Source organism: Bradysia coprophila, chromosome X (genome assembly GCF_014529535.1).
Source record: "Bradysia coprophila strain Holo2 chromosome X, BU_Bcop_v1, whole genome shotgun sequence".
NCBI classification, from domain to species: domain Eukaryota; kingdom Metazoa; phylum Arthropoda; class Insecta; order Diptera; family Sciaridae; genus Bradysia; species Bradysia coprophila.
Window position 1 is genome coordinate 3,797,877 of NC_050737.1, and position 21,145 is coordinate 3,819,021.

The 21,145-nt window shown below is 31.4% G+C and overlaps 1 protein-coding gene across 4 annotated transcripts in view; it reads left to right on the top strand.

The window, feature by feature from the left end:
- Positions 1–421: 421 nt before the first annotated feature.
- LOC119083755 (cadherin-86C) overlaps positions 422–21,145 on the top strand; it is a 106,879-nt gene continuing 86,155 nt past the window's right edge. For 3 of the 4 annotated variants that reach the window (XM_037193539.1, XM_037193555.1, XM_037193564.1), the window contains exon 1: positions 422–1,429. The gene's annotated coding sequence lies outside the window, so the exon portion shown is untranslated. Of the gene's footprint in view, positions 1,430–4,714; positions 5,164–21,145 lie in introns of those variants that run through there. The other variant, XM_037193547.1, reaches the window with a different exon arrangement.

Sequence of the window (21,145 nt, forward strand, 5' to 3'; positions counted from 1 at the left end):
GTTCGAAACCACATCGGAAAAATGTGCGAAAGATTCAGCTGCATAACTCAGATGCACTTAAAAATGTTTCACTCAAAGAAGAAGAAGAAAAAAAACATCGCTTAATTCCTCCAACATACCTACTCATTAGAGCTTATTAATGCGAGAGCTTTAAAGTTGCATTTAAATGAATTTAAAAAGAAGAGAAAAAAAATGTAATCGAATCTCAAGAAATTGCATGACATTACCTGCAAATGCAACATATTGTATAGACCTCTACCTAATTTAATGTATAGCCAAGAAGAAAGAAAGAAAATTCAAAACAAACTGTTGATGTTTATGGGTAATACTATTATTCGTTATTCAGTGCAGCGCAAGCAATAATATATGCCTTGCTTGACTACCTTCTGGTACATGAAGCACAATCATTTCTTGACCGACGTACTATACGGACGTGTTTGATATTTCGATCCGCGGTGTGAGTTTTAAACTCGTTTTATTTTTCTTCGGAGATATTATACTCAGCGTTTTATTTTTTGTATTTCATTTTCTGTGCCCGTTGATCGTTTTCAGTGTTGAATAACAAATTCTCTTCTGTTGTGTGTTGTGTGCTTTTTTTTCTTCTGTTCGGTTTGGAATTCACGAAGGCGCGAGGTTTAAGAGTTGAATGCTGACTTGATGTAACGTTTTTTTTTTTGAAACAAAATAAAAAAAAAACGAAAGCACTCGCACAAAAAAACATTACGCCTACATATCCAAATAAAATATTTTTTTATTGTTTACTGTCGAAGTACGCAAAAGAAACAAAAATTTAATTCTATTCACATTTCAACACATTTGGAATAAATGGTAACGACTTCGGATGTGAACGATGTTATAGATTTCAAAGACTAAAAACAAGAACCATTAATCTGTGTAGGGACTAACATTATACGTCTGAGAGTAAACGAGCCGTATTTTAAATTACGAAAAAAAAAAGATCTATAAAATTGCATCGACGAAAAACAATAAATAAATGCAGAAGGTGTTTGTTTACAATCCAAATTATTGGTTTTTATATTACCATAAACAATAAAATTCGGATTGAGTGTGTTTCAATAAAATCCGTGTTATTAATATCACCAGTACTAAATCACTGGGAAGCATAAAGTCACCGTGTGTTTTTATTTTAAGTTATTAATAGTGCAGTTTTATTGGAATTGCATGTACGTATATGAAACGGCTGTACAATTTTTATTATTATTTAAATAATATTGTCCAATGCGAGAAAATTGAATTTAATTAAGTTTCCATCTTAAATGACTATTAAAATATCGTTGCATAATTTCGCATTTTAACGATAGATTTGTGCATAGTATATATATTCATCGAATCAATAAAAAAAGGATATAAAAATACCATCGAGAGGAAAACTCGCTGTCATCTTTAAGAGAAACAGGACCGAGATCAGGTAATTTAAGATTATTTTTTGTAAAATAATAATAATAAAAAATGAACAGAAAAGGTTCTAGATAAATTACTCCATTTATTTATTTATTGATAAATTGTTTAATTTGCCATTAATTGCTAAGTGGATTTATTTCACCTAGACGGGACGATAACATTTAAAAAAAAAACAAACAACTTGAATCTGCTCTTATGCGCCTGATTATTTTACCAAACAAAATGAGAAGAAACACACTAGAAAAAAAAGCAACCGCTTTGTATATTATGGTACAAAAGTTATTTTTAATAAAATATATTCGCTTAAAACGACCTTGCAATTCACTATCGATTTTAAAATAATGTTGGCGCCTCACATAAAATAATTTTAAATTGTTGGCAGTTCGGTTGTGCTTTTTTTTTTCTTAAACATTTTTTTTCCTCTCTTTCAACTTTTTAGCAATGTGTTTTCTGTGCACAAGGAATTGTTTTAATGGGTGTAGGCCTTACTTGTTTCGTTTTTTTGTTGTTACGATAAGTAGGATCGGAATGTAGAGTGAATCGAAAAAAAAAAGTTAGTTGAAGTAAGTGTACGGAAAAACAAAAACTAAATAAATTCAAATAACTCGATTAATACAATAGCAATTGTGAACTTTATCATTTAAAAATAGGCAAACATCTTAAGTTTAAAAAAAAATCTTTAGATGACCGGTTTAAGTAGACGTTAGTGGAGCTAAGTCTTTTTACAGAACGCAGGGTGCGTCTTTGGGAATGGATAATACGTTCGTGCTTACGCTAAATTTTATTATGCTGGTTTGACTGAGTAATATTGTGCACCGTGTTATTTACATAAAATCGTTTTTTATAGAACTAGTCGTAAGTTTTTCATACGAGCGAAGCGAGGACGTGTGCAACAAAAATCAATTTAATGTTTCACAGTACACACTACATTCTTAGCAATAATGTATCTAACAGACAAACATTAAAATACCTCAAAGAATCAGTTCCACCGACAGTTAGTGCATTCTTGCAGAAATAACTTTTATCAACCACCTCTCGTAGATAACCAAATTATCCCACAAATGCGTCTATTTTCAGTAGATCTTTCAATTTTCTATGAACTATCTACAGGAAGTGTTTGCAACCAGCGAACAAATGTAGACCCACTCAAGTGCTTCGTTTGGAATGACTGTTAAACTTTGTTGGCGGCTATGTATTCTAATACCGTCAGTGATTAATTTGGTCCTATGCAGCAAGCGTAAAAATGTATGCAAAAACGAACTAAGTAACAGACATAAGAATAATACTGATGATAATGGTTAACTTCTGCGAAAGGTTAATTAATTTTTCTTTAATTGCCGTTCCTAGACAAACCTAAACCTGTTCGAATTCAAGCTGCATACAAACTTTATGTAAATATTTGTTATAACGCTAAACTGTCCTGTGTGACTGAAAAAAACCACACCAAATTAACGTAACTGAAGTTATATATAAAATAAAACAAATTTGCCGGAGGCACAATATTTCACATTTCAAGGTCATCTCAATCAACGAAAATAAGGTAATTTTTTTTTCTCTTCGCGACTTCACAACAAAAACAAAAAATTAAATCCGAGAATATGGTTTTTCCTTGAATAGATTAAATTATTCAACAAAACACAACGACAATGTAAAAAAAAGTAGACCTCTAACAACACTCTAAATGACAATAATCAGGATTGTAAAGTTGCGCAGTTGCAGGGAATGTTAAAAGTCTGACAACCTCAAAAATGTTCTATTTATAATTCAAATTCCTTTTTCTAACAAATGTAGGTCTGTATGTTAATGTTTACGTTTCGTTCTGAATCTTATAGCATCCTATAGCAATACAAATAATAGCTAACTCTGCTACATCTTAAGTTTAAATCTATCACTGAGTGTTTTATGCAAAATCTATTACTTCATGAGTCTAAACATTCATTTTGCTATTAAAGAGCACACCATACAGACTCCATTGCATTATTTTTTGCAGTTCCATCAATAACATATGTCTAAAAATATTGTTGTTGGTCGAATTACCAAATTACCAACCATTTCTGACCTAGACATTATCCATTGCTTCCTTTTCATATGGGCAAAAATGGCAATTGCCCTTGACGCCCAAATAAATCTGGAGCTTACTAAAAACGATTTTTTGAGCTAGTTAAAAAAAATAAATTTGGCGCCCGGTCTGCATATTTGACTCACAGCATACACATTGAGACCAATTTTTTTTTTCAATTTTCCCTGACGCCAAAACGCTAGGGACACACCTGAAAAGCCCTAGCAAATTTTTGAAAACTGAATAAAAAGTTTTCCTAAAATCCTCAGTTCTTAAAAAAAAATCCAAATCCAAGAAAATCCTCAAAACGTAAAATGAAATTTCTTACAAAACGTGAAAAGCCCACAAAAGAGGTGAAGAAAATCCTCTCAAAATCATTGAAAATCCTCATAAAATCATTTGAAAAAATCCTCCTTTCGTAAATTCCCCCGTCAAAGAAATCCTCAAATATCCGCCCGTCGTTTCGCACTCACTCAGCCATGTGGAAAGGACCAAAAAGAGTGGCCGCTCTTGTGTAATGAAATGCAAAACCTACGAAAACGCAGACGTCTTTTGACGCTCTCATCCAGTAAAATTAATTCAATTAACTCAGAACACTCGGTTCAGCCTCGAATCAACAAATTTTCCACTAACACTCGACTTTACGACTTTTTATCCCTAATTAAGTTTAATAACAATTTTTAAATGAATTTAACTGTTTTAAGAAAAATAAACTCAACTTACTACAGTCATCACAAGGGCCAGCAATTATTAAATCAAATTGAAGTGTAGTTTTCATCATTTTTCCTATTAACGCTATGATGTTATAATAAAACAAAAAATTCCCATTTATATATAAGTATTATACAGTGAAATTGGTTCCGACAAAGATTCTACCCCTCTATATGCATATGAATACTCACTCACCGTCCGTTTTATGTTGAAAAATATTTGTTTTCAAAGGTTTTGGTCATTTTTGTCGTTATGGAAACTCTCCCTCCCATGGCAGAGTATTGACCATTCCATTCATAAAAATTATTAGATCGCCGATTCTAATTCACAAAATTGGAAAAAATTATTTAGATGAATAATGTTGTGTTGGAATTTCAAATTGCTGAGGGTTTGGTCTTGTCTATAAGCGATAATCATTATCATCAGTTCCACTTTCCTATTATTTTATTTTAAAATTAATCCTAATGTCCAACGTTACACAAACGCATTATAACGTTTTATTGTGAATTCACATAACTCGAAAAGTGTGTCAATGAAATCGGACAGAACATAATACCCCTTTTTATACATTTGCTTGACCGAAGTAATATAAGTCAAACTACTCTTGGACTTAGATGTATTTAAGATCGCTTACGAAAAGGACGTGTGGCAAAACTTTATTGTTTCAAATTTTGTGTGCTTTTTAGTTGTTTCATAGAGCTGGAAAAAAAAAATATTTGGTTGTGAAAGACTGTTTTCCATTCATGGATTAGCGAACATTATAACTAGTGATAACGAGAGGAACTGTGATAGTTTTGTATGCGTAATATTGTGAAATTGCACAACGTATGGAATGTTCATTTCAATTTTATTACAAATCGGACTTGATTGTGATCTTAATTTTGTTGTACTGAGAACTTCTGAAAATAATCGATAAATAAGACGAAAAATAAATAAAAACCGAAAGAAAAACAGAAACGGCTAATTTAAAGGTACGTTCCAATGATTATTTATAAAATACACTCACATGTAGATCATAAATGTGTAATTTTATTTTATTGCTCATTTTTTTTGTGAAATTTGAAATAGGTTTTTATGATTTTAATTACAATTTAACTATACAGCGCGGTGCACGTATATATGTATATAAGCTTGAAGTAATTCATTTATGATACCTTTACATTTAGAGTGTTATTAAACCATAATTTTATTTATGTTTGGGTTGGTTTTCTTGGCTTTTCTTAGCACAGAGGAAAGTCAAAGATTCATAGAAGTGCTCTTTGGGATTTGAACAAAACTTTTTGTTTTATTTCGATACGATTCTGAACAGGAACCAGTTTATTTTACGAGGATTCCTTAAAGCTTTTGGTAATCTAAATAAAAAAGTGAATAGATTCGTTGCAGGGAAGGGGTGTCGGTTCATATAATTCATTTTTATTGTAATTAACTCGTCACGATTTGAACCTTGTCTGATGAAAAGCGGCTGGTGTTGGGTTTGAACTGTCCGTTTTGAAGACATTTGTGAGATTTTGATGTCATGCGAAAAAATCTACGGTGAAAATAGAATCCCCAATTTGACAATAAACGTTTCAAATTCTATTGTCTTAGGAGAAGTAAGTTCGCGTATTTCGACAAATTGAGGTTTTCTTCTTCACTCGGAACTATTTCTTTCTCATTTTTCTCTTATACTAAGTAATTCCGAAGGATTGAATCCTATTTAAACATTTAAATTCGACCCAATTTTAAATCAACTATACTTACAATGTCGAACGTGATTACTGATGTGAAATTATAAGTTTTAAACGTTGTATGCGAGTCCTGGGGCGAGTTCAATACACTCGACGTCCGTCGATATAACGTATGGAAATTTCAAAGTGGAATTAATTGAAAGAAAAGGAGTCGATCGAATTTACAAATTCCACAACATAAATAAATTCTACACATTTTTCTCGGTGTACGCAATAAATAACAAATTAATTTCAACCTTATTCACCTCATTTTGAAGTATTAAAAGTCTATATTCTCGTTTTATTGAGCTATTCGTATTGATGTAAGATGTGTGGTTTTTTCGGCAATAAAATTTTGGGTGAAGCAAAAAAATATGAAATTGTAATTCCGGATTGTTTTCGAACACGAAAGGTTTTTGTTGAAGGGAGACGGTATAATAAAGCTGAAAGTCGATCAGTGGCTAATTACATACCGATTAAAGAAAAAAAAAACCAACAACAACAGGCAGTTTGAGGTGGTCGATTTTGAAACTGCAGCCTGGATTTATTTCAGTGTTATAACCGCCTTACTTCACTTCAAACATTTTATCTTAAATTTATCTAAATTTTCCCAATTCCGGTTTTCAAATATAAGAAAATTCCAAACAAAAATCTCGAGAGAATAATTGCTGAACACAGGCTCTGCTTCCAATTGCCGAGGTTCTTTTACACAAATTCAATAAACTTACTCCCATTATCCTACTAACAATTATAATAGTCGGTAGCTAAATTCCTAGAGTTGTTACCAGTATCATTTCCAGATGGGTAAATACATAACTGCTTCAGAGTCAAGTCATTTTATCTAGAATTTAGCTGCGACGCCGGTCGAATCAAATTAATTAAAAGAGTTCAGAAGAACCGGAAACGTTAGTGATACTGAAAGGTACATTATAGATAAATTATTTAACCGAAGAACAAGGTGACTACATCAACAAGCCTGGAAAAAGTCGCTCAATATCACATACAAATACTTTAAAGAAAAAAAGAATGTCTCGAAAAATGTACACTAGTTCCACATTTAATGAATCGAACACAGCATTTTTGAATAAAAAAATCATAAATAATTCAAGAAAATCATAGAGTCGAAAATCAAAGCGACATCGTTTATCGTTTTGCCTTTGCGCTCATTCTCTTCTTATACGCTATCATTTTATGGATATATGGAAACGATTAAAATAAAACATTCCCATGATTCCAGTAGCCGCTCGAACTCAACAGTGATATTTCTGATACACAAAGAGCAACAGCATACAGAATTTGTTGTTGTTGTGGTTGTTGTTTTTTTTACTTTTTTCGTTTAAAAATTCAAATTTAAAAACAATATCTGGACGTGCATATGTATAACTTCAATAACTTTATACGTCTATCCACCACATAACTAATATTTCCGAAGAGATGTTTAACCGATCTTTGGATGGTTGAAGCCCCATGGTCATATTTAAGAAAAACGAAAAGAACAAAAACAAAAAATATCTCTTCTGTTTTACATTAAGGTTCCACAATAACGAAAGTATAGATACACACGAAATAATATAATAAAAAAAAATATATTGTACGATGTTCTATAGACGGACGCGGTCACGTTGCATCTTCGGTTTTATTATCTCTTGGCGGGTTCTTTACAATACATTTTAGATTTCTTCTGCGATGATTTATTCTTGTTTTATGATTAAATTTTTTTTTATATTAACACAATGTCCCTTTTATCGTGTTTATAAAACATTATTCTAATTTTATTGGATGATGGTGTGTATGATATTGTAATTAGATTTTGTTATATCTCCCTTTTTCGTTATAATTATTTTTACACGAATTTAATTAATTTCGTTGATGAGAGTGAAGCAAACCGATTTTTTTTCGTTTTTTTTTTGTTTTTCCCTTTATTAACCGATCACTGACTATAACTATAGATTATTATTTTTCTCAAAAGGTTTATCTGTCGGGATAATATTGTAGTGATGGTAAAGACGATCCGCATATTTTGTCATTTATGGGAATTATACCAATAAAAGTGATTCAGTTTCAGCTTATTTTCGATAAGAAATTAAGCCGGACCGGCGAAAAAAAATATTTTTCACTTTCGTTATATTATTATAATCGAGATAATACTATGGTTGCTCCTGATACATGCAATAATGTTGCTTGACATAAAGAAAAGAACGGTCAATTGGTGCCGGTGAGCAAGCCAGTGATTGTGTGAAAATCGCACATAAAATAGCCGAAAATTGATTTTATTTTAATCTGATAGAGGAGTCCATTTTACAGAAAGAAAACATTTCGATAATAAGATTACGAAATCACAACTATTGTCCTCTTTTCTCACAGTATCCATAGCTATTCTATTCAATTATGTCTATAAGGAAGGAAAATAATTTCTTCGTTTTATGGCTACCGTCCCTTATGTAGCCACATGTAGGTTAAAACTATTGAGGTAACAGGTCAACCACTGAACTATTGAACTATACATTAAACAAAAGAAGTATCAGATTTAAGGATTGTGTGCATGTGTCATTCCTAAAGGATTATTTCTATTACTTCCATTGTGGTTGATGAAACATATTTCCGCCGGGTTCAACGGTTTGGTCATATCTGGTCTTTTGCTCTTTTTGGTTTTATATTGTTTCAACCCGTTGAATATACCTAGATCAAAGAAAGTAATAGATTCAATAATTACATTACCTCTCTCAGAAGAGTTAAGGTTACTGTATAAGTCCACTTTTAAGATGCATATGCCACTGAATCAGACTTACTTTGAGCTAAATAAGTCTGACAATGCCGACATCTGACATCTGTGACCGAATTAAGGTCATATAATCCGAAGTTGACCTGCTTGGCCTCTTAAGCTTTATTTGTACTAGCTCCGATTTGAGCAAAAAGTCATTGACGAATACAAATCATGGCATCTTCAATTGACTTAACTTTATGATGATCTGAATTTGACCTGTAACAAAACTCTCATCTCAACAGGTACCAGAAGTATCAGCAGTTTGAAATCAATCGAACGTAGACTGTAATTTTACTTCCCGATGTACAATAGATCGACGCTAAGAGAAAAATCAAATAATTACAGAACAATTGGATAAGCACTTTAAGAACCAGCATATAAAAACCGTAAAAAAAATATCAAAACTTCTATAAAAAATTACATCATTCAAGGTATCATGCATGCGTCTATGTTTTTCATTTACTTTTCAAGTTTGTTTTTCTTCTAAGTATAATATTGCCTCGACGAAGACTTTTTCCCCGATGGTAACGTAATCATATTTATATCCAATTACCATTTAATTCCTTACTTGAAACAACAGCATATTTGTCTGTCAATCTTTTACAATATATTTTTTTTTTATTTCTACCTCAATCTACAGGTATAACATGGTCGATTGTTATTGTTACATCCATATTAAAATTGAACGAAAACCAATTACCAATTTTCCTAATCATGAACTCTGTGTCTAGCAATAATCTATAGGTATATAATTTCAGGGGGGAACAAAAACCTCAGAAACGATCCAAACAATTTTTACAAGTAAAAACAAAAGCGAACTATCCACCATCCTGCTCATTATTTTATTCTTATTTAGGCTTTAGATGTAAAATGTATTGGGAATGCTCTTTTTTTGTAAATAAGAAGAGAAGAAAAAAAAATTGTAGAAAAGATGCAGCATTAGTGTATATATACATGAGATGATGAGAATAGTTTTATATGTGGTATAATAATGGAGAAATCTAATTGTCCATTAATAAATCGTGACTGAAACTGTAAAATTTGTTTTGTTACATAAAATATAATTGTTAAGTTATATCAAATAAATTAGAATTATTGTAACAAATTGGAGTGTATGGTTTAAGAGTTGCACAAAATGAAAAGATTGATATTTTTGCTGTTTGGACTTTGGTTTTTATGTGATTTTATTTTATAAATCAATTGCGATTTTATGATGGGAATGCGGTTAATTTGTTATAAGATTGGATATTTTTTCGTTGTTGTTGCAATGACGGTGGTATGATTACCGTTACACTCGATACATAACGATATGTTTGTTTGTGTTACACCTTTATTGCTCAACTGAAATAAAAGGAAAACTGAAAATTAATCTTGAGATTAAGAAGCCGAAAATTGTGAACTGAATCTTTTGATTTGTCAAAGCTAGGATGTCTGAGGACAACTTTATTATCTAGACTATAAAACAACTGGCATCTAATATATTTTTGACCAATAAAATAAAAATCGTGTACCTGAAAACCTAAGATCCTAAGGTTGGAATGATATATGAATACGACCTAAAGTGATGATGGACGAACAAATTAGTGACTGCAAAAGTTAATCACTCTTCCAATGAAGCTGATATATGGATGCAGCGTTTCAGATCTGTGTGGTAGTTTCTATCATCTCACTCTCTCTTTCTCTTACTTCTATTCATGTAGACATTTTGATCAGTTTGAAGCAAAATCTATTACTTCATTCATTTGAACAAAAAGGTGGTCATATAGCATTAGCCACACTTTTAATTGTTTATCGACGCTGTCGATAACAGATAACATAACATCGAGTGAAAGGTGAATGGCATGAATGATCTATCAAAATTTCCAAGAAAGTTTGTCCGCAAAGTCGAAATCTACTCTTTTTGTAAATCTACACATTCCAAACACTTAATTCTCTGGCTTTAAAGTAGTTGTAAGTACAGAAACTTTTGCGTTAGTTCCTGTTATTGTAACTCAATTCCATCATGCTGCAATTGTCATGTAAACAAAATAAATTATAAATTCGTTTCGATATTGAATGTGAATGAAAAAAAAAACATTTAATTAAAACGGCCATTTGTTACACTTTTAACAATATAAATCAAATCGTTGATGAACGTAATCAAATTGGCGTGCAACAAACTAATTCAAACAAATATTTATTTAAATTATCTCATTCAAATTTTACATCCGATGAAGAAAAGAAAAGAAAGAAAAAAAAAGTGTTTGTGATTTAATGCTGGCGATTTTATCCAGACATGACCGTTGATGACTCTCGTCACATAATATAAAATACGTATTTTTGGTATGCTGTGTGTAGTTGTTGTTACTTGTTACTTTTGATTGTTTGCAATAAAACATAAATAAAAGCAAAACAAAATATAAATAACATGAAACATATATAAACGAAATGTATTTTTGAGTTAAGCAAGACCAATCTTTCTCTCTCCTGTGTGTATGGTTCGTTTTATACAGATTATGCATCACAATTATGTGTTCTCCAATTCAAAAATGTAACCACAATTTACGTTTTTTTCTTTCTGCCTTTTTTCTTCTTTTCAACAGTCTAGCCTTTATAATGAAATTTTTAAATTTAGTTTTTCCTAATGTTGAATGGTTTAGTTATGCAACGCTATTCTAAATTCAAATAAAATAATTAAAATGTTCACTTGGTGATAGAAAAACGAAAACGAACAAAAAATCTTGCATTAGCTTCTCGAAAGCGATTTTTTTTCTCTTCGTCCAAATTATTATCAATTTTACCCATGTTTAACATATATAGAAAAGTAATCATCATAACAATATAAACTCACGTATACGGATGATGGATCATTGCGGTGAATATACAATCCTACAATGTTGAGTTGTAGAGAGGTAAATGAAAAACCGAATGAAACTTGAACATGTAGCAATACAATTATGGTCAAACAAAGGCGAAACGATTACGTACAACAGATTTTCCATAGTGCGGACAATAAATAAGAGCCCGTTCGTACGGCATGTCATGTCAGACGGAAAAGGAGGGAACGCGCTGAAGGAGACATGTTTGCATTTACGTGCTCGTTGAAAGGATTTTTACGTAGAAGGAAATTTTCTGCTAATTCTGAGTATTTTCATCAAATCTAATTTTGCGACCATAAATCCTGAATAGTGTTCTTTGACACCAGTATATTCAGAGACTAATCTAGGGATTAATTTCAAAATTCATATTTTAAGATTGCATGCTTTTGAACGGTCCCTAGCACATTTCTCAGTAATTTCAAGTAAAATTTATTTCCAACAACCGAAACCATGCACTTAAGATTTATGTTCTTTTTGGAAAAAGCTTGGCAATTTTTTCTTGTTAAATGGATCACATATCAGAATAAGTTTTATTCTCGGCTGGTGGAACAGTCAATCGTTTCTCAACCGGAATTGATAGGATCAATTTGCGCAACATATATTCCATAATTCGGGTTAACCGAAGGGGAAACAATGCGATTAAAAACTCCAACAAGGTCAGTTTGTCAATTTACAATAAATTGGAAACGGCTTAAGTGCATCGTTGATCGAAAATTGATCACGTATTATGTTGAAACGAGTTTAATATAAGAAAATATCTTAATAAGAAGTCTGTAGACTATATTTTGTCAGTCACAATAGGTTTTGTAACAGCCGAAAGAATCACTTCGTTATCGGGGCTGGTCTGGGAGGTAGGCAGTCATTGGTTAGTTAACATATTTTCAAACTCTAAAGCCGAGAAACATTATGCTTCACATTGTATTCAACAATAAAAAGCCCGGCAAAGAGGATTCATGCGTCGGCAAGTACAATTTAAAAATGCTTACGGTAAAAAAAACAGCAAACAAAGAACCGAATCTTCAACCTATGACCACCTGATCACTAATCTTAACCGCGGACCATTACGCTACAACGACGTTTAATCATACATCATCTGGCATTCCTCATATTGCATATTTATGCAAAATATTGACTTAAAAATTTGAAATGAAAGTACGTGATGCTATTTGTGAATTTTTATTCAATAAGAATATCAAATTAACTCTGCAATTGCTCAGAGTTTTTCAGCAAAAGAAAATGAACAATGCAATTTTACCAATACGACATCAGAATACACACACACGCACTTAACCTATTCTTTAACACATTCTTTTGTTATCAGAAACACAATGTGTGTTCAAAAGTACCTTTAAGTGAATGACTTCGTCTTCGGTGAAATATTACCTAATTGGCTCGTGTCGAACTCAAAGGGTAATTTTTCTTAACATGATTAAATTTGCTTACGTTATGATTATCCGTGGGTATACGATGGTGTAAATAAAAATCGTAACGTTGCAGCTACCACCCAAGATGCTGTAGCGAGAAGGCAGAAATTCATAAAGTTTCTCGTATCACATCCAACTGCCTCGGACAGAGATATTTTTTCCATAGGCAATCATGAAAGATGGATTCAAAGATTCTTTATTTGTCTAGCAGATTTGGTTATGATCTATGATTCAAACAAATCTATCAACTAAGTTGTTTTAACCTGGCTCGTACGGCTATTCATCTGTTATCGATAACGACGAAAAAAATAATGACGAGATAGGTGTAATATGGTGCTTTAAATAGTAAAATCCATGTTTAAAAAAATTGAAGTACAAGATTTGAATTCAACAGATTAAAAATACTTCGATCGATGGAAGTAATAGACCCTATAGTAATCTTGGTCATATGCCTGCCGTAAGAGGTTAACTTAAAAACAACTTGAATCTTTTACCTCAATTGTTCAAACTAACACTTGATCTAAGATCTTACTTCACCTGTTTTAACATGTATTTAGATACGTCGGAAATACCAACCCATTGCTTATTTTTGCTTACCAATGCCGATAAATACCAGATGATTAGCTGTTTCTAAAAAGCTATCACTACTTATTTCATGCAATCAATCCTTTCGTACAATTATATCTTGACGCGTCTACAGTTCTAACTTCATATTAAATACATTTTTTGATTACTTAGGAATTCGCAATACAATGTATGTATATGATCACCTCCCCCACCCGGTGAAAAACTATGCTAATTTGCATTCATACTGACATATTGTACAATTTTAATAAATCACAAAATGATTGATTTCAAAATCAATTTGCGAGTCCATGCTAATGATACGTACACCGAGTCTTTTTAATTCGTTTGTTTGACTGAGCCTTCAAGTACTTTTTTTTTCTTCGTCATATTTTTTTCTTGTAGAAAAGAGTAATTGTTGAGTAATTCATTTCAAACGTTGGCTTATGTTGCAGATGAGATTTATAATATGAAGGAGTTCGTTTGGTTTTGTGATATGTGTAATGAATTTTATGAATTGTAGTTTTTTTTGTTTCTTTCTTTCTGCAATAAATGGTTTATATTACACAAACAGAGTTTGCATAGTCCATAAGGAATAATATCGAATTTGCGGCACGGCTTTCAATCGAATGCTTTGGCAAATTTATATAAATAAATGTCGAGATGATAGATGATTAGCAGATGGTTTAATGAATGGCAAATGAATGAAAACGAGTAATAATTTGTGTACATCAGCAGCATCAGGTTAAATAGAGGAAGACATTAATATGTTAGAGCTCTGTATAATAGCTGATTTGATATGTCTTTTGTAAAGCTTGCAGCATTTATGGATATGTTTATTTTATTATTGCATTATTGTTGTGATAAAATTGTGACAAATGAAATAAAATGTGAAATTGAAATTGAAACATTAACGTAATGAGATTGTAAAACTAAAGTTTCTCAAATTCATGGGATGTTTGAAGATTTCCGACATTGCATTTTGGTTGAAAGATCTAAATTTGTCTGACTTCAATCCGATTATACGTTGACGAATTCATGATGACTGTGGATGAGGATGACTAATTGACTGTACTTGAGACAAGAGTGCTTCTACGAATGTTTCTTTTCACATGGGAGGAAATGCTTTTCTAATTACGTCTAATCACCGAAGTTTTTTTGTTTTTTTCTGAGTTAACTTTTATCGTAAAGTTGTTACTTCATGTAATGAATTACTTTCGCACTATCGAATTTAATCTACTATTATTGCATACTGAGTGTGTACATACTGCCCAGTCTACAAAGAGTAAAATTACATCGCAAGAATTCGATAGAAAGTTCGCTTACTGAAATACATTATAGATGTAAGGGAATTGCATACTTTATCTATGGATGGCCCCCTACATTAAAACAACGACTCGAATAACACTTACTTTGGAGCCAGGTCTCTATAAATTAATATATTTTGACTCCACGTTAAAACGTTGAAATCAAAACATATTTGAATTCGAGGCGCCTTTACCACCGTAAATATATTGAAATACGAAATCATTTTTGACTAATTTATTGCACAACTTCTGATATTCATACCGACAGAGTCAGTTATTAAATAAGAAAACAATTCAAAACTTTAATATCACTCCAAAAAATTATGAAAAAAGAAGTGAAATTTCCAATATCGTATATGAACGAACAGGCACCCATTTTACCAAGAATGAAAATGTAAAATTGAATGATTATAATATATTTTGCCTAAAGGATAAAATGATATAAATTTATGCTCTTTTTTTATAAATATTCCATTTATAAAATTACCAAATGATGTAATCTTGAGCGGAGTCAAATTAAATTGAAATGTGAATTAAATTGTTTATTCATTTCGGTACATGGTTAAATCTAGATTTGATTGGATCATTGCCGGATTATTGCATTATTACCTACTACACTCGAGTATCGCATTAACTGCTTCATTTGTTATTTACTTTTCGCTTCGAATGAATAGTAAATTTATTGAAAATAGCCAATTCAAGCATATCATGTAATTTATATAACCATTTGGAATTGCAGAAAAACTACACAAATAGTCCGATTGATACAAGAAAAATAAAAAAGAAGGAAAAACCATTAAACTTCTTTAAGACTTTTTTTTATAAAAACTTCTTTTACCTATATATCCAACGATATATCCAATAAAAGTCCACATATTTTATGTCATATTATTATATTGTTATAAAATGCGTGTTAAATTGAATCGGATTGCAATAATAAGCGTATACGGTCACTAATAATTCGAATTTAATTTTATTTCATATTTCAAACTGATAAAATTTTGCACTTATAGTTATAGCGAATTATTGGAAGAATATTGACCGTTAAGAAAATCTTTGTTATTACCGTGATTCAATTGAGGACATGCTACTCATCGGTAAGCTACGTTAATAAATAATTTTCAATATTACCTCATACTGTAGGCTTTCTGGTGCAAGAAAATGATAAGAAATTATTCACACCTGTAAACGTACACTCTTACATGCAATTCGACAGCTTACCACACATCATGTTCTGTTAATTTTGTTGCAAACGTGTCATTAATGAATTTTTCGAATTCTTTAATAATTTGTTGTTTTGATCATTATAATTTAGCTTCCCCATCTTCACATTTCAAATCAATTACTTCTTTTGTTGAATTTATCCGACTTGCGTTACATTAAAAATCTGTTACTTCATTTGTTAAAACGTCAAATGAACGTTTTCCTATTATAACAGAACTCTACCGAGTGCTTATTTATGTTGTCGTTGTAGATATAATGCCTTAAGCTCTTTGGATCGCAATGGCTTGTTTTTAATACGTTTTCAATGAAGACAGTAATTTCAACAGAATCAATAATTAATTGATATTGTTCAAAGTTATCGTTTATGTTGTTCATTAATAGCGGATTATATGCCATATAATCTTGAATGAAATAAAATAAAATTATTTGTTTGGACGTGCTGGACAAACCATACATTGTCGTATACATTCATGTCGTGTCGTATACTGTTTTTTTTTTGCGATGAGTGCAACAATTTACATCACCTGCAGATATAATCCAATTGATCATTTCACATAAAAGTGCATATTTGAGTGTTGGAATTGGGGACCTAAGTTTGCGGGAAAGAAAAACTACACGAACTATTTTCATGATCAACAATATCAAGCTTGTCAAAATGTTCCTTTAATCTCTGCTCTATTTGGAGGTTTCGTTGAAAGCCTGATATCACAGTAAATTGCAATTTTCGTCTACTTTCTGTAACATTTCCCATTACTTCCGCAACTTTTGGCCATACTCAGCCTTTTTTTTAAGAAAAATGTTGTTCAATAGATTTTATTGTGATCATTTTGCGCACTTGAAGAATGTATTGGCTTGTCGACTTAATTGTGACGAGACATAGGCTCTAATAATACACACAAGACAGTGATACTAGAAAACGTTCAAGTTACAAATCATCACCAAATAAAAATAGTATCAGCATCACAATATAAAGATTGAGAAGCATCCACACCTTTGAGCCGACATCTAACCAAACCCGTTTTCATGAATCCATCAAATGTTTTAATTATGGTAATTTTTCCCCCATAGAAATACAAATCCTAGTGACGTGTACCATATTAAACTGACCGCAGATCGTATAAGAAATGTTCTAACAAAAAAATTTAAAAAAAAAACAAAACGAACCAAAATGTAGAACAAAAGAATGGAAACGAAATTAAATTCGGCCCTATTATGTAACAACATACCGTCCATCTATAATAAACTTTAATTTGAATCAATATCATAAAGAGAAATGAAACAACAAGAACAAGATGACTTACATCAGAGTCCTATGTTATAATAATCACCTTTGAGCTGAGCATTTTTTTTTCACTTCTCTTCTTTTCATTATTTTCCATTTCCAATAAAATTGTATCGTAACATAATGACTACGGGCAGAACTTTCACTTGATGTATACGAATGTATCGAAGAAGAGAGAAAAAAAGCACAATATCCAACGAACGTCTTATTCTAAACAAATTCCCTCATTATCTATCATAAAGCATCTTAATTTTAATGTACATAATACTGTGTACATACAAAGACGTTACAATTTATAATTGAGTGAATTGAGGTTGGGTGTCGACAAATTCAATCAAAGTTAAAATTGAAGGATAGGATATGCCGTAATAATATATGTGTATGACCATTATCTGCCATGATGTATACACTTAAAAAAAAATATTGAAGACAATATTCTATTGTATCGACGGATCACGAGACGAGAGTAAAAGTGAGTGAAATATGAGTTGTTATACATGAAGAAAGAAAAAATTATTATTAAACGAAATGAATCATTTCACATATTCCATTTTACTCTTGAGTGTTACAGAAAAAAAAATCATTTCTTTTCAACCAACGAAAAAAAAACTATTAGAAAATGACAAGTTTATAACTAATTTGTTATTATTTCCATTACCTGGACATTACACAACTCATTTTCGAATCACTGTGTACCGTACATGTCTTAACACAAAACTTGTAAATGTAAAAATTAACAATTTACTCTGCAGCCCGTCGTCGGAACATATAAGTAAAAAATTTATGAAAATGTTTCATTTTACAACAAAAAGTGAAATTCCTTTTTGTTTAGCACATAATATCCCAGTTATAACCCAAAGACTTTAATACTTATGTGCAGTAATTTTGAAAAGAAATCAAGCAAAAAAGAATTGTTGACGGCATTTAATGTCGATTCAATGCAGAAAATAAAAAAATAAAATCATACAAAAGATTGACTCGGTACACATTCTACATTCATTGGCTTTAGTAGCTTTTAATATACGTTGAAGTAGGTAGTGAAGTGGAGCGCAATATTCATAACAATTTATTAAATAAATTTACAGTGCTTTACAAATAAAAAGCCAAATCAAAATGATTGTTAGTTTCATTTGTTAAAATTTATTAAATTGCAAATCGCTCAATTTGAACCATACATACACTTTTATGTTATTCGATAATAATTACAGAACAGATTTCTCTCAATCGCGCTTTACCATAGTCGAATCACCAACGGACGATAAGTGGGAAACGAATCGTTATAATACCAAGTTAAATGGATGGTCTAATGGTCTCATTGTTCTGATATGATTCGATAATTGTTTGTGGATAATTGCGAAAATTTATTGCATTTAATTTCGAATTAATTAGAATGCGACTCGTTAAATTGTTAATTACAGGTACGTACGATTCACGGACTATTTTTGAATGAAAATCTATTAGCGACCGTGATGATGTACGTTTAAAGTCATTAATTTCATCAATACTTTCGCGAATATTACAATCTTAAAAAAAACTTTGCTGACGAGAAAGTGTGACGCAAGTTCCAGCTTAAATTGACCTTGTTTGACCTAAAATGAAATCCTAAAATTTTTCTAAAAAAATGTTCACTAGCATCCGATTGCATTATTTTGCAATGTACCCGAGCTTATTAATGGAGTCAATTACTATAAACCATTTTGTAAAATCTTCAGAAATGTATCTTTGCTTGCTGTACACATGGACCTGAGTCGAGACCTGAGTCTTAACCACCTCATATTACTGTGATGAGGCCACGATATTGACTTTTAATTCGATGATAAATCGGTACAATTTAGAAACAATGAAGATATTCATTACTGCAATTATTTAGAAAATTTCTTCGGAAGTTATTTGTTTTCGGATGAATTTCTAACAGCACAATGAAAGTCGCTCTTTAATAAAAATCATAATTTACCGTCATTTATTGACCATTAACCTGTGCAAACATTATGGTAAATATAAATTCATGTAACATGATGCTTAAATTTCGAAACAGACTTTGCATTACTTTTTACTCGATACAAGTCGATTCAATGAAAAAGAAAAATTGATCAGCGTTTTCAACGGAATACCGTGAACGAAAACTGACATTCCAAGGGGTTTGCTTCTCTCAATGGTACATACAATCACACAAGGAACTGACTATCAATGCCCGTACTGCCCGACAAACTTTTATATTGACAAGATTTTAAATGAAACTTCATCAACATAATAAAGTGTCATTTGCAGTAATAAGATCCCGTGGAAGGTTCTCCGTTCAATTATTAAACTTCAACTTCCAATTCAGTCATGCTAGAAAGCTTCGACTAAACGAACAGTCAGTATGTATACTCCTTTATTGTACTATCGTTCATAATTGTACTTTAAGTCCCTGGAAGTCGCTCTTAGTGTCGCAGGATTACAAACAAATTCATATGCTCTACATCCTAAAGACCCATTTAATTCAATTTACTGAGCTGGTAGTTTGCAGTCTTTATTAATAAAATTACAAAATGTAAAATGATCATCACCAAAATCTAGAAACTAAAATCGTTGGCGACAAGTAGATATGAAAATCAGGCGGTACTTACGACCGCGTAAACGACTTCAAATACGTATATACGTAATCGTATGACAAAACAAATGAAGTACAAGATTTAGAATCAGTCCGTTGGAAATGTTTCGATGAAATGAAGTAACAGACTTAATGATTGTACGCCTGCCGTTTAGAAAATGTTATTAATAAAATTGAAAATTATTATTACTTTGGCGCCAATTTCGCCTTTAAAATTGATATGAATACAATGCTTCTTATATGAGCAAATAGCCCATAACTACACATCTTTAAATAGCCAGAGTATCAATAACTGTGTGATTATATTTGTTGGTGCATAAATCTATTCGTAAAATAACAGCAAAATAATAAATCAAAAACACAGACAAAACTACCTACACCAATTTTTTTTTCTCTCTCTCTTCTTAAGTCTTGACAACAAAATGCAAATCGCATAAATTGTGTTAAACAATTGTTTAATAAATTATTGTTTTTTGTATTGTAAGCGAAATGTGTGAAAATGATTTCGAGACAATGATTGGTAATACGTGCTGAATAAGACGGTGTCTATAGATTCAATGTTAGTTGAAAATTATAACTTTAGATTTGCATGAACGATTCATCATCTTATATACCTTCAAACAAAACGAGATTTTCAATATTTTGCATCTTTCGACGAACATAATAATTAACAATTTAATACCACAAATAGGTGTGGTCGGTCGAGATACAGCAACTGCATTTTGGAAATTCGAAACGAGAATAACGAAAAAAAAAATTGCCGTCTTACGAAATAGTCTAGTGATTTCTATGGAAAGAGTTTGTGATTTCAACCACCTCCGTAAGATTGAAATTGATTAGGTAAGCCACAGGTCGAAACAAAACAGTTCTGGATCGTTTCATGTTAATAACTTTAAAACTATGAAAGGAATAGGATGTAACGATAGGAAGATACATGTTAGGAGCCTCTGCAATCTCAAGCTCAATTCATCATTTACGTTAGGAAATTCAAGGTGAATGTGATGATAGTAACACTAGCCTTTCCACCCACCCTATTGAAACGAGATGCTCCAAAATTATCATAGTAAAACTTTAAATGAATCGATAAAGTGCGAGAATGGGAACATAGATTGACATCTGTGGTGCGTATACGTACAAGCCATCAATTCAGTACGAACTATTAAAATGTTAATTTTTTTGTTATACTTTCTAATAAATTGATTTAAATCAGAATGGCTTTTGTAATGTTAAA